The sequence below is a fragment of the Symphalangus syndactylus genome, chromosome 3, assembly GCF_028878055.3.
Source record: "Symphalangus syndactylus isolate Jambi chromosome 3, NHGRI_mSymSyn1-v2.1_pri, whole genome shotgun sequence".
In the NCBI taxonomy this organism is placed as follows: Eukaryota; Metazoa; Chordata; class Mammalia; order Primates; family Hylobatidae; genus Symphalangus; species Symphalangus syndactylus.
In genome coordinates this window covers 93,322,792-93,335,203 of record NC_072425.2, presented here as the reverse complement: position 1 = coordinate 93,335,203, position 12,412 = coordinate 93,322,792, and the positions used below count along the sequence as shown (strand labels likewise).

At 40.0% G+C, this 12,412-nt stretch overlaps 1 protein-coding gene across 2 annotated transcripts in view; it reads right to left on the bottom strand.

Annotated features, from left to right (window-relative positions):
• The window catches only part of SOSTDC1 (sclerostin domain containing 1), a 74,103-nt gene that overhangs the window by 37,077 nt on the left and 24,614 nt on the right, over positions 1-12,412 (bottom strand). The window lies entirely within an intron of this gene.

Genomic DNA, 12,412 nt, shown 5'->3' with positions numbered 1-12,412 from the left:
ATAAGGAAAAAGAAGTTTAATGGACACACAGTTCCACATGGCTGGGGAAGCCTCACAATCATGGCAGAAGGTGAAGTAGGAGCAAAGGCACATTTTACGTGGTGGCAGGCAAGAAAGCATGTGCAGGGGAACTGCCCTTTATAAAACCATCAGATCTCATGAGACTTACTCATTATCACAAGAATACCATGGGAAAAACCCACCCCCATGATTCAATTACCTTCCACTGGGTCCTTCCCATGACATGTGGGGATCATGGGAGCTACAATTCAAGATGAGCTCTGGATGGAGACACAGCCAAACTATAACAGACAACATCTCCTCCTTTGAGGAGGAGATGGGAAAGGACAGGGGAGTGGGGACTGGTCAAACCAGGATGCAGCCTGATCGCAGGTAAATGAGAGAGGAAAGGAAAAGGGAGGGTAGAAGTGTCGTTTTTGTTGTTGTTTAAAATATTTAATTGACAAATAAAAATTATATACAAGGTGTGCAACATGATGATTTGATACGTGTACACATTATATAATGATTGCTACAGTCAAATTAATTAACATTTCTATTACCACCTACAGTTACCATTTGTGTGTGTGTGTGTGTGTAGATAACACTTAAAACCTACTCTTTTATCAAATTTCAAGTACACAATACAGTATTATTAGATATAGTCACTGTGCTGTATGCTAGATCTCCAGAACTTATTATCTGAGAGAAGAGCAGAGCCATGGGGGAATCCACCTTCACAGGAATCCAGCAGCCTGCAGGAACTGTGCTGGGTAAGTGACCCTACCACTCCATCACTGGCCAGGAACCACTTATGGGAAGCATGGCCTCCATCCAGACAGGTATGTAGTTCGTAGTACCACAGCTGCGCTCCTCACAGTCCCAGATCTGTGAGGCTCACTTTCATGGCTGGCCACTAGACAAGAACTTTCACCAGGAGAGATAGAAAAACACACCTGCTAAACATATACTCATTAATGGACCAAGTACCCTGTTTAGAGATAATTTTGAAAATGCTTAAGGCACATATTCATGAAATTTAAGCAACTGTGATATCTGATTTGTAAAGATATTTTGGAGCAGGGAAATTTTATAACATTTTTTCAAATCACAGCTACTTAGACATCAGCTTATTTCAACAGCTCCTTAGTTTTCTTGCAGTGAACCAATGAGATATAGTAATAGCTACTTCGTAGGGCTACCATAAGAATCATATGAAGATAATGCAGGTAAAGCTCTTAGCATAATGCTGCCAAATAGTAAAAGTTCAATTAATATTACCTATTATTGAACTACCATTAAAAACTAACATTAATATTAAGCTATTGTTGAACTACCATTAAGCTTAATCAATATTAGCTACTGTTGAACTACCATTAAAAGCTAATGTTACATGTATCCATATAAAAATCACCTATTTTCTGTATGAATCTTGGCTCTATATTCCTGAGGAAACACACATCTCCTTTCCCATTGCTACAAAAACAAACAAACAAACAAAAAACCTGAAAGGAACGGGTCACCAAGTTTGATCTTTTTATTTAAAATGACAGATCTCTGTAGTCATGAATGTACAGCTCTCAATCTATCAATTCTATTTTGCCATCTGCTGCTGCTAAATAATTCACCCCTAAAACTTACTGGCTTAAAACAACAAGCATTCATTATGTCTCAAGTTTCTGCTGGTCAAGAACTCTGAAAGGGCTCTTGTGTGAAGTTCTCACTTGGAGTTGCTCATGTAGTTGCAGTCAGATGTCAACTGGTCTTGCAGTCATCTGAAGGCTTGATTGGTTCGAGAAGATCCATTTCAAGGGTGGCTCACTCATTAGACTGGCAAGTTTATTGGAGGTCTCAGATTCTCTGCACAGAGCTGTTTGAGTGTCTTTTCAGCATGATTGCCAGCTTTCTCCAGAGCAAGTGATTTAAGAAACAAAAGTCAAAGTTGCAATGACTTACATGACCTAATGTCAGAAGAAACACACCATCACTTCCATTGTATTCTGCTAGTCACACAGGGTTAGCACACAAGGCTATGAATACTGGGAGGCAAAGATCATTGGGACCATCTTGCATTTAATGTATATATTAATATATTCTACAGAATATAGATACATATAGTATCCAGAAGAAACTATGTTATAAGACTGCTGATTGCACTGGAGAATACAGACAAGAACCATCTTTCAACAGAGCTCAACTAAGCCTTAGTTTTTCACTTGTATACACAGGCAACTGCCACCTTGTGATCTGCCTTACTCTTTTAGGAAAGGTATAAAGCAAAGGCTAGAAATAGGCAGCTTTCAAGCAGAATTCAGCCCAAAGTCAGATTCAACTTGGCCTAATCAGTGCACTTAATGAGTAATGAATATGTAATCAAATGCCTTTAGAATAGTATTGGGCTCTTTACTTTGGCACCACTCTCCGCAGTCTTAAATTCTACAAGTTGTATATTATCTGCCTAAGCCCTAAAGGCACTTGCAATCCCTGCCTTAAAGAAACTGAAGGCCAGGCACAGTGGCTCACACCTGTAATCCCAGCACTTTGGGAGGCTGTGGGTGGATCATCTGAGGTCAGGAGTTTGAGACCAGCCTGGCCAACATGGTGAAACCCCATCTCTACTAAAGATACAAAAATTAGCCAGGCCTGGTGGCAGGTGCCTGTAATCCCAGCTACTCAGGAGGCTGAGGCAGAAGAATCATTTGAACCTGGGAGGCAGAGATTGCAGTGAGCCGAGATTGTGCCACTGCACTCTGGCCTGGGCAATAGAGCGAGACTCAGTCTTGAAAGAAAGAAAGAAGGAAGGAAGGAAGGAAGGAAGGAAGGAAGGAAGGAAGGAAGGAAGGAAGGAAAAGAAAGAAAGAGAAAAGAAGAAAGAAAGAAAGAGAAAGAAAGAAACTGAGATAAGAAATATAAAGAAAAGAGCATGAGGGTGGGGTAGGGTTGGGAAGCTAAGAGAGACTGAGAGAGAGCTCTTGAAGCAGCTCCCTCGGCTGTCCTCCTTCCCCATGAGAGTATTAAGAGAACAAATAAAGGTCTTGGCAGTATCACTGAGGATTTAACATAGCCAATGACAGTATTCCTGAGAATGAAGTTTGTTAAATACTAAAGCAAGGCAATGGAAACTCCTTCTGAGGAGGTCTTTAGAAATAGGAAAGATTGTAATCTTTCTGGAAGAATTTAGGTGTGGTTTTTCTTGGGGGTAAATGGGTTGGTAATATAACTTTACAAAGTTTCCTATATTAATTTTTGACCCCCTTCTATGACTTTTAAAAAAGTTACCCCCCTTTCTTCCTTTCCCTCCACGCCCCAAAGGCCCCTTGGGTGCAGAGTACATCATGACTTTATCACGAAGCTCATTATTTCCCTCTTCTGGGAAATGGGAGACCACCCATGCTGGCAGTGATAGGCTGCCACCTCAGATCTGCATATTTGGCTTGCTGTAAATTGTCTGTCATTTTGCCATTTGTAGAATTATTTTCAAAATCTGGTCATTAGTATTTTTTTTTAAGTCTTTATTATTTTGTATCTTTTTCCAAAAAGAATTCTCCGTGCAGAAGTATTCTAACTAACTTTTAGTATATCTAATAATATATGTATATTTTTAAAGCTCAACACTTTCAAGGAAAGAAAAAAAGTAGTCTGTAATTTATGCTTTATCCAAGCCTCATCATTTTCAATGTGTGTGTTCTCATGTGAAGAAATCCAATGCTTCCAACATATTCTTTCAATGTTATGTTTTCTTTTCTAAACAAACAATGTGATGATCAATTTCAGTCTTATGCCCAGGCTTCTATACAAGTGTGTTTTCCATTAAAGTTCATCATAACTTTTCCCAATGTGTTTCTCAAACAAATCAAGATGCTTTTATCCCTACATAGCTAAATAGTCTTGATTTAATTTGAGAAAAACGTTACATATCAGAGGTCAACAGAAATTGTAGATGTCTGAGTGCCACTGTTAAAAATTTTATTGCACTAATAAAAAGATACTCTATATATCACCTTTTATATACAAAATCTAGAAATTCCTTAACTCCCTTTTCCCCTGTGTGGTGCTGTAACTTTCCATGTGTTCACACAAGGGAGTCTCACCTTTTAAAACCACATTCTTTCTTTTTTTAGTTTTTCCAATTATGTACTGTAAAATTTCAAACTTATAGCAAAGTTGAAAGAATTTTACAATGAGCATCCCTATGTACATTGACTTTTACTATAACCTTACCAATACCTCTTACCACATCTAGGCCCATTTTGGTTAGTATAAAACCATCACCCCTTACTCCCCATAGGCTAACACACAGGTTATCTTGAGAATCTTTGCTGTGTTGCCTTATATCCCCACCAGACAAGAAAATTTAGACAGGCTTTATATGCTGTGGTTTGAATTACAATGATAGCAGATTAAAAATAATGATAACTGCAATGGATTAAAATACATCAAACACGTAGGGATTTATGAATTTATAATAAAACTTTAATAAAAATTCACTGGTCATCTTGGAGGTTGGTTAAGTCCCAGCTTATCATTCTGAAAATAAATCCATAAAGGGAAAAAATAAAGCATTTGTTCTTTTTTTTTTCCTATACAAACTGTATTTCTGGGTAGTTAAATCACAGACAAGAGAAAGTTATTCTTAGAAAATGATAGCTAATAAATGCAGGCAGAATGAAAGAAGAGTCACAATTTTACAACCCCTAATAAAATAAAGTAACTAGATAAACATCAAAGGCTGCTAAAACCTTTAAGTGAAAGAAAGGTTAATAGGAAAAGTTATAATGAGATCATCAGGCTGAAATCTCTTGAATGCACTGATTTTTTTTTTTTTTTTTTTTTTTTTGACAGTCTTGCTCTGTCGCCCAGGCTGGAGTGCAGTAGCAAGATCTCAGCTTACTGCAACCTCCGCCTCCCCAGTTCAAGAGATTCTTGTGCCTCAGCCTCCCAAGTAGCTGAGATTACAGGCATGAGCCACCACCCCTGGCTAATTTTTGTTTGTATTTTTAGCAGAGATGGGGTTTCACCATGTTGGCCAGGCTGGTCTCGAACTCCTTACCTCAGGTGGTCCTCCTGTCTTGGTCTCCCAAAATGCTGGGATTACAGGTGTGAGCCACCACACCCAGCCCACAGATCATTCTTAATATTGATAGGGACAGGAGGCAGGGAAATTCTGGGCAGAAGAGGGCCCCCGAGAGGGCCCTACCTGCAAGCCAAAAAACCTGAAACCGTGGCCCAAAGTGAGAAGTTACATCCCTGTTTTCCTGCTCGAATGTTGCCTTTTCCAAAATCACCCATGGCCCGTCCCACCTCCCATTCTGTGCTTATAAAAACCCCAGAACTTAGTGGCAGAGAGAGAAGCAGCAGCTGGACGTCAGAGACTACAGCTGGACGTCGGAGAGAAGCAGCTTGACTTTAAAGGGACAGCTTGACAGCATAACCTCGGAGAATAATCTGGCCAGAGATAGCTGGATTTCAGGGAAAGATTATCATCCCTCCCTGTCCCCTTTTCAGCTCCCCTTCTTGCTGAGAACCACCTCTATTGGCAATAAAATCCTCCGCATTTACCATCCTTCGAGTGACCTCATTTCTCCTGGACATTGGACAAGAACTCGGAAACCACGAGTGTGGATGCAAAAGGCTGTCACACTTGCCCTTTGCCCTCGCTGGTGGAAGGCAGCTACCTCACGCAAAAAGGCAGAGGGCCCACTCACTGAGCTGTTAACACTTAAGCCGTCCGTGGATGGCTGAACTAAAAGAGCGCTGTACCACTCCCTTTCGGGCTTCAAGGGTCACAAGCACCCCCCAGATGCTACGGCGCGGCCAGCACAGAGTTTGCTTTTGCCGGGGCTCAAAAGCACTCACCCCAGCTCCCGCTGCTGTTCACCTGCGTGCTCCCTCCGGCGAGGGGTGGAGACCAGCGGGTCTGAGTGAGTGGAGTTCGCCCCTGCCAGCGCGGAAGTGGCCGGCCAGTTTCAGCGCCTGCGCACTACAGTTCCCACCTCATTTGCTCGCACGTTCCCTCCTACGAGGACTTGAGAGCTGCGGGATTGGTAAATGAGGTACCCCCTTCACTAGTCCCACGAAGGGGTCAGGGAAATATCCTGCTTCAATATCACTAAAGAAGCAGGAGACATTGTGGGTCTTCTGAATGATGTAGTATGCAAGGCTATCTGTAAAGTATTCCTCCCTAAAATAATTGTGCTAGAATCCAAATCAAGCCTCTGAAGAGGTCTAACTCCCAATATACCAAAAATACAGGCAAAAAGGACATAATAAGTAGTAATGAGGAATCAAGCAACCAAATGCAGAAGATAGGACATTATACAGGACCAATGAGCTGATTTATGCAAAAACTAAAGGACATTAAAATGGAATAGGGTGGTAAGTGGAAGTAATTGAAAAGAGACTTAAGAAACACATTAACCAAATCCTAATTATGGACCTTGTTTGCATCTTGACTGAAACAAACCAATTGTAAAAAGACATTATTGAATAAATTGAAAAAATTTGAGCATGAAATAAATATTAAATGATATGAGGAAATTAATAAAATTATTCAGTATTTAGTTATCTTTATCTTTTAGAGTTATAAGCAAAATAATATGACATTTGGGATTTGTCTTAAAATACTCCAGGAAAAAAATATAGATAGATAGCTGAAACAAGATTAGCCATGTATTATTCTCTCTGCCCTTACATATGTTAGAATTTTTGCATTAAAATAAGAAAGAATAGAAAAAATGTTATCAGGAGTGGTGATAATAAAGAAGACATGTGAGGAGAAAGAATAGAATAAGCAAAGTTTCCTTAAGCTTTAAAATATCTGTTGTACTTACTTAAAAAAATAAGTTGGCAAATAAGGTATGTTGAAAAATTATGTTGGAGTCCTACTGTGTGTGTGCGTGTGTGTATGTGTGTGTGTGTGTGTGTGTGTGTGTCAAGGGGTTCCTTCAGTTCCATATTAAGGATTCAGTAATTTATTTTGTAATAAATGTGAACCCAGTAAGGAATTTTTCACTGAACAGTAGTACAATTAACCCTGTTTCGAGAAAAATAAGTTATCTTAAAAGTTTTGCAGTTAACCAATATTAAGTCACTGGAGCATAACTTAACAAAAAGAAAGTAGAAAGATTTGCTTGTTTGTTTATTTTTATACTATATAATAATATTATAATAATGGAAAAGTTTCCAAACTATTATGCACCTCCAGAGATTCTGAGATGTTCTGTACTTTCTCCATCCTACTCAAACCCTAACATTAAGGTGAGAATCTTCATTTAAGGGGGAATAGATAAAATGGCAGACTGAACACAGAGAAGCAAGAGGTCTCATATCAGCAAAGAGTGAGAAGCAGAAGGAAATAAATGCAGGAGCTACCATCAATACCCAAATACCTTGCCCAAAGCCTTGCCATTTTCCCCACTGACAAGACATAGAAAATGAAGCATCAAGGTAATCAGGCCCAGACAGATTCTTGACAGAGTCTGTCATCAGCTAGAGCACACAGAATAAGCAGCTGATCTATTAGATCTAAAGCTAGAAAATCAAGGAGAAGAAATAATGAAGCTCTTCATTGGGATTTGTAGACATCAAGTTCAGATAGCATTCAGCTACTCTGTTGGCCTCCTTAGACAAGCAGGAGTTTTCCCCAAACATGGAGGGCTTCAGTGACTCATTTCTTGCGAATGGTTAAACAAAGCTTCACTGGGTAGGTCACTGCAAGGAGTCCCAGAGAAATCTGGCTGCAGCTTCAAGCTTCGCAGGTGGTCTTATGGAGACAGCAGGGAAACGAGGTCACACAGTTTAGGGAAAGCCTCCTAACAGAGACAAAGATTGGAAATTGAAGAACAGATACAAGTCGCAAGAAGAGGTGGTATCGATGAAGTGGAATGAAGGAGAGGGCCTAGCGTCAGAGCTGCCAGGTGGGCTGATCTGGTGGTGGTGGTAGGAGAGCCCAGGGAAGGCAGGGAACCTAGGAAATGCAGAAGGCAAGGAAAAAATGAAGGGGAAAAGAGAAGGTGGGAGCAAAAACAAGGGAAGTTATGGGGAGAAAAGCAAAGAAAGTACAAAAGTGGGTGTTGAACCAGCCTACCGAGCCCCTTTGTATTTGTACATCTTTAATGTATAACACATTTACACCTAACACCCAATGTACCTTGGGAAGAATAATATCAAGGTATAACATCAAGGTGAACTCAAGTTGCCTTCTCCCTAAGATGTGCCTTTTTAATGAAATATTAAACTGTTTGGATTTTTTTCTCAGAAGTGAACAATATTCTTTGCCTAAGTATATGGTAATATATCATTATCTATTATTCAAAAAAAATGTAGAAGCACTTTGTTAGACATTTGTTTTTATTACTTGCTTAGGTATTGGTTTCTATATCAAAATATGTCATATGCCATCTCCCATCTCTCCCCTGCTTGGACCATCCAGCAGTGTGAAGATGGCTCTGCCCCATTAAAAGGGCTGGGTCCTTCTAGCCTATTTGCTTCATTGTGTGTGGGCTTCCAAAAAATGGAAGAGGGAAAAACCCTCTTGTCTCTGCTCTAGTTCCCAACCCCAGACACTCCATTCCAGTGTCTTCACAATCTTTGTTTCTTTCTTACTGGACTTTATAATATGAGTCCATTTACCTGGCTTTGACTTCAAATATTTGCTAGCCTAGGAGTAGCTTTAATGCTGTGCCTAGAGCAGAAGAGAAAAGGAGAAGCTGACACAAATTATAGAGGCCTGGTGGCCTTCAAGGGGGTCTAAGCCCAAGTATGATGCATATCAACAATGAGATTTGTAGCAGGTTAGTCCTTGCTGGGAAGACCTGGGAAATTTTGTCTCCTATGTTTCATTCTCCTTCCTGTCTGACTGCTGCTAGTTACTTTGGTTACCTGCCTTCATCTGACCCAGAACTCACATCTAAGAGTCATTCTCAATCTCAACTGCCTCTCCTAAGAGTACACTATGACACTTTAACAAATACTGTTGCCAAGGTCCTGGCCTTAGCAATAGCATTGCAACTGGCTGTGGTGATGCCTGGGCTTTGGGATCTTTTGAAGCTCCTCACTAACTTTATTGTGCAGCAGAGATTACAAAATGCTACCGTAATTTTTTCGGTACCTCAGACCTCTGGTTGCCTAAGTGGTACTTCAATCCAATGATCTCTGCTCATGTAAATCAGGAAGAGGGAGTGGGCTATATTGTATCCAAAGTGCCATTTACTAATAAAATAATGAAGCTAAAAATGATAGAGCCAGTCTATTAGTATGCATTGAAACAATGTAGCATTACCTCAGACTTTTCAAATAAATTAACAAGCCATCTGGACTGAATGACCTATTTTGGATGCAAGGAAGATGTTTATGTTGCAGTTGGTTTAATGTGGAAAAGGAGCATAGGAAGACTGAAATCAGAAATACGTGGTGTTCATAACAGAAAGTCAATGCCAGATCCAATTCTAGAGTATCACAAAGTACATGAAGAAAAGATGTCAAGCATTGGATAGAGAAGGAACAAGAACTATAGCAGTGAAATGGGGACCAATGATCAGGAATAGAAAATAGAAAAGGTAAGAAGAGACAAGTACTAGATAGCTCCAATTAATTCTAGTGCAAAGAATATTGCACAAAGCCACATCTGCCCACTTGTGCTGTGCAAGTATAATTCAGCACCTGGCTGTTCATAAGTCCTAAAGAAAGGTAGTTTATTTTGTTTTCTTTCAAGCACGTTGTATCAGTCAGCATAGGCTCACTCCAATACCCAAGCCATGCCATTTTTCCCACTGACAATAGAAAATGAAGCGGCTGGGAGTGGTGGTTTACACCTGTAATCCTAGCACTTTGAGAGGCTCAGGCGGGAGGATCACCTGAGGTCGGGAGTTCGAGACCAGCCTGAGCAACATGGTGAAACCCCATCTCTACTAAAAGTAAAAAATTAGCCTGGTGTGGTGGTGGGCACCTGTAATCCCAGCTACTCAGAAGGCTGAGGCAGGAGAAGCTTGAACCTGGGAGGTGGAGGTTGCAGTGAGCTGAGATCACGCCACTGCACTCCAGCCTGGACAACAAGAGCGAGACTCCGTCTCAAAAAAAAATAAAAAGAAAGAAAGAAAATGAAGCATGTTGCAGTAACAAATGATGCCTCCCCCACAAAATTTCAGAGGAGCAAAACTACAAAATGTCACAGTCACAGACCACGCCCATTGGGAGTAGGTAAGGTGGAAGGGGTCTCTTTTTCCAGTAGTCACTCAGGAGCCCAGCCTGATGAAGCAGCCACCATCTCCAATGCGGTCCAGCTTCATGTCACAGCAATAAAAATGTCCTGAAGGGTCTTGCACTGGCATTTAAATGCTCCAGCTCAGAAGTGCCCCAACTTACTTCTATTTACAACTCACTGGTGACAACTAATCACCTGGTCCCACTCAACCAGAAGGAGTCAAAGAAGTGCAACTTAACTACGTGCCAGAAAGTGAGAAGGACCAGAAATATGGCAAGCAGCTTGAATGGTACCATGCTTCATTGAGAAAAACTCAGCTTTTTGTTTTTCTTGCTTTTTATGGAAACATCTATGGATAAAGATATAGCATGTTGTATAACGTTTTTTTACCCACTAAAATGTAATCTTCATGAGGGCAATAATTTTTTAACTTATATATGTCTATGGCTTAACCTAGGAGAGTTCAAACAAATATTTTAGGGTAAATAAACTTGTGAAAAGTAAGCATAGACAAAAAGAAAAGAGCTAGGCATAATGTTATCATTTATCAGAATGATTACTATTAATATTAATATTAAAAAGTATTAATAGAGTACTTACTATTCATTACGTTAAAAATAACCATGTAACAGTGGAACAGAACAGAGAGCCCAGAAACAAATCCACACACCTACAGTGAACTCATTTTCAACAAAGGTGCCAAGAACATACAATGGGAAAGAAACAGTCTCTTCAATGAATGGTGCTGGCAAAACTTGAGATCCACATGCAGAATAATGAAACTAGACACCTATCTGTTCCCATATACAAAAATCAAATCAAAATGATTAAAAAATTAAATCTAAGATCTCAAACTGTGAAACTACTACAGGAAAACATTGGGGAAACTCTCCAGGACACCGGCTTGGCAAAGATTTCTTGAGCAATACTCCATAAGCATAGGCAACCAAACCAAAAGTGGACAAATGGGATCACATCAAGTTAAAATGCTTCCGCACAGCAAGGGAAACAACCAACAAAATGAAAATACAACCCACAGAATGGGAGAAAATATTTGCAAACTACCTGTCAGACATGGTATTAATAACCAGAATATACAAGGAGCTCAAACAACTGTATAGGGAAAAAATCTAATAATCCGATTTTAAAATGGGCAAAAGATTTGAATACACATTTTCCAAAAGAAGACGTACAAATGGCAAACAGGCATATGAAAAGGTACTCATCATCATTGATCGTGACAGCAATGCAAATTAAAACTACAATGAGATATCATCACATCCCAGTTAAAATGACTTTTATCCAAAAGTCAGGCAATAACAAATGCTGGCGAGGATGTGGAGAAAAGGGAACATTTGTACCCTTTTGGTGGAAATGTAAATTAGTACAATAACTATGGAGAACAGTTTCCAGTTTCCTCAAAAAACCAAAAATGGAGCTACCACATGACCCAGCAATCCCACTGCTAGATATATACCCAAAAGAAAGGAAACCAATATATTGAAGAAATATATGCACTCCCATGTTTGTTGCAGCACTGTTCAAATAGCCAAGATTTGGAAGCAACATAAGTGTCCATCAGCAGATGAATAGATAAAGGAAATATGGTACTTATATGTAATGGAGTACTATTCAGCCATAAAAAAGAATGAGATTCAGGCATTTACAACAACATGGATGGAACTAGAGGCCATTATGTTAAGTGAAAGAAGCTAAACACAGAAAGACAAATGTCACATTTTCTCACTTATTTGTAGGATCTAAAAATCAAAACAATTCAACCCATGGAGACAGAGAGTGGGAAGATGGTACTAGAGGCTGGGAAGCATAGTTGTTGCGGGAGGGAGGGAGAGGTGGGGAAGGTTAATGGGTACCAAAAAATAGAATGAATGAATAAAACCTAATATTTGATAGCACAACAGGGTGACTACAGTGAATAATAATTTAATTATACATTTAAAAATAACTAAAAGGCCAGGTACAATGGCTCACGCCTGTAATCCCAGCACTTTGGGAGGCCAAGGCAGTAGATTACCTGAGGTCAGGAGTTCAAGACCAGCGTGGCCAAAATGGTGAAACCCTGTCTCTGCTAAAAATATAAAAAATTAGCTGGGTGTGGTGGCAGGTGCCTGTAATCCCAGCTACTTGGGAGGCTGAGGCAGGAGAATCCCTTGAACTGGGAGGCAGAGGTTGCAGTGAGTCAAAATCGCA